Source organism: Daucus carota, chromosome 1 (genome assembly GCF_001625215.2).
Source record: "Daucus carota subsp. sativus chromosome 1, DH1 v3.0, whole genome shotgun sequence".
Lineage (NCBI taxonomy): Eukaryota > Viridiplantae > Streptophyta > Magnoliopsida > Apiales > Apiaceae > Daucus > Daucus carota.
Window position 1 is genome coordinate 50,232,066 of NC_030381.2, and position 2,340 is coordinate 50,234,405.

General features: G+C 32.4%; 1 long non-coding RNA gene across 1 annotated transcript; it reads right to left on the reverse strand.

The window, feature by feature from the left end:
- Window positions 1–411: 411 nt before the first annotated feature.
- Window positions 412–1,205, reverse strand: LOC135151102 (uncharacterized). Its single transcript, XR_010289611.1, has 2 exons — window positions 950–1,205; window positions 412–845 (listed from the first exon to the last, which is right to left on the reverse strand). It is a non-coding gene; the product is annotated as an uncharacterized LOC135151102 (long non-coding RNA).
- Between the last annotated feature and the right edge of the window lie 1,135 nt (window positions 1,206–2,340).

Sequence of the window (2,340 nt, forward strand, 5' to 3'; positions counted from 1 at the left end):
TGGTGTTATTTTAATTGATACTAGGCTTTCCATCTCCATACATGCTTGTTTTCCCCGAGATGCTGCCGTAGAGGTTCTTGTTTGTTTGAAGCCTGTTTATAAAAAAGGGATTCTCCGTTTTAATTACCTCCTAATTACAACCCTTATCACACATCGATCCTCATCGATTATAGTTTCTTGAAACATTGACGTTGAGAAATCTGGAGCACCACTTTTTTATTTTTTAGCCGAAGGAAGAGAGGATTTGAGACTGAAGATTTTGAATGTTGCTGATTTTACGGAATAGGTGCTTGATCTAAATATGAAACTTAGTCATCTGTTCGACAGGAATCAATATTTATAACGTAAAGAATGTTACATATAGTTTAGAGATGATGTCAGAGATATCATCATAAGATTTGAGACTTGAAATGAGTTTAGAATGCATCAATATATAGTAAACTAGCTTGTAGTCTGATATCTTTCAAGCAGTACATTAAGTAATTATTAGGATTACAGTGAAGAAGCAAGGTTTCGGATGCATCATTTGAGCATCGAATCATACTCTGAGCAGGAAAACAAGAAAATGGAAAGCAAGATGCAGCACAAAAACTAGCTAGGTCAAAGACCTTGTTCGGCTACACTTTATTTGATACTCCCAGAGTGAGGTCATCCAAGTTTTCAAGCGGTTCCTGCAACACAAACCCACTGACCCACGAACAATGCAGCGCAATTGATGTTAGGATTGATAGCATCAAACTCGGGAGTTGTGAGTTCGAAACTCTTAGCGATGTCAAAACAAGTGTCTCCTTTCGTCACTCCTAACACAGTGTCGCATGCTGGAACTGCTTTCGCTTTGGTAGCAACTACTTGTTTCATAATAACAAGATGAAATTAATATGTAAACGAACTCATCAGCATTGCAGATATATTGTAGTAAAGAGGCAATGTAAAAGGTACGTAAACTTACCATGGAAAACTGGTCTGCTTTCGGCAATTGTAATGATCAGAAAAATAGAGAGTACGAGAACTAACAAGGCAGCTTTGTTGTTGTTTAGGAACGCCATTTTAAATTTCTCTGAAGACTTAGGCCACTACCTTGATTTAAGTTAATGTTTTGTTGGTGATGGCTTCCTCATTGCAAGCCTTGGCCTAATTTATACTACTACACTTACTGTACTTACATTAACGAGACGAACAATAAGAGACGAACACTGAAACAAGAAGCATTGTTAACTCATACCTGATATTTTATTGGTAGCCCCTTTTGCCCCAAGGGTAAAAGTTAGAATATAGAACCCATAATTCTCAGCGACTTGAACAAAGAAATGGTTCGAGATGAATATTTAATGCATAATCATAAGTTTTACGTCACTCAAGCAGACAACATGCAATTTTATAATATTTAGATTATTTATGCAATATAATTGAAGAACTTATTAGATGAATGTTTCATGAAATCACTGAAATTTAAGCTGATGATTTGTATGCATTGACATTTGACTGTCCAAGGTAAATGTGAGTTAGAAGAGAGAGCTTGCAGTACTCAAAGCTCAGTCTAAGTAGGATTTTGGTAAAAAAATCTTCACAGAATCACATTAAATTACAGTGACATCTACATGCAGTTTGCGGAGTAGATTTGTATATTGACCTGAAGCATATAAATGGGTCTTTTTGTCTAATTGTAATTATATCTTTCTTGTTCTTTAATTGTTCCATCTGATGTTACTGTATTCCATTGTTTATTCTGTGACAGATACTAATTAAATACTAATTAAATATAAGGAATTGTTTAATACATAACAGTGTCACGTAACTTAAAAACAGATTACTTATAGCATCTTGAATAGTTGGCACCCTTCAAAGGGGGCTAATTTTGACATATAACTCAAAATATTATTTTTATATTCATACTCTTCCAACTCATTTTTAGCACCCTTCTTTTAAAATACACTCCAATAGTTGGCACTCCAAGATGCCAACTTTATTAATAGAGAAATAATAATATTTTATGAATTATTAGGACCACAAATCTATATTTTATGTATTATTGGGACCACAAATGAAGTTGGCACCCTACTTTATGGGTTGCCAACTTTTGACAACCCAAAAAATTATTTATGTATAAAAGTAAATTTTAATTCATATATAGGAGCAATTTATTAGTAAAAATAATTTATTATGTATAAATTAACAAAATATAATAAATTATTATAAACTAAGTTTTAAGTGATTATACACATTTTTATGGAGTCAAATTTTGAAAATCAAAACAATTTTTATATTCTTAGATAACAATTTATAAGTCAAATGTTGATTATAAATTTATTATACGAATAATATTAACAAGTTAATTCGACT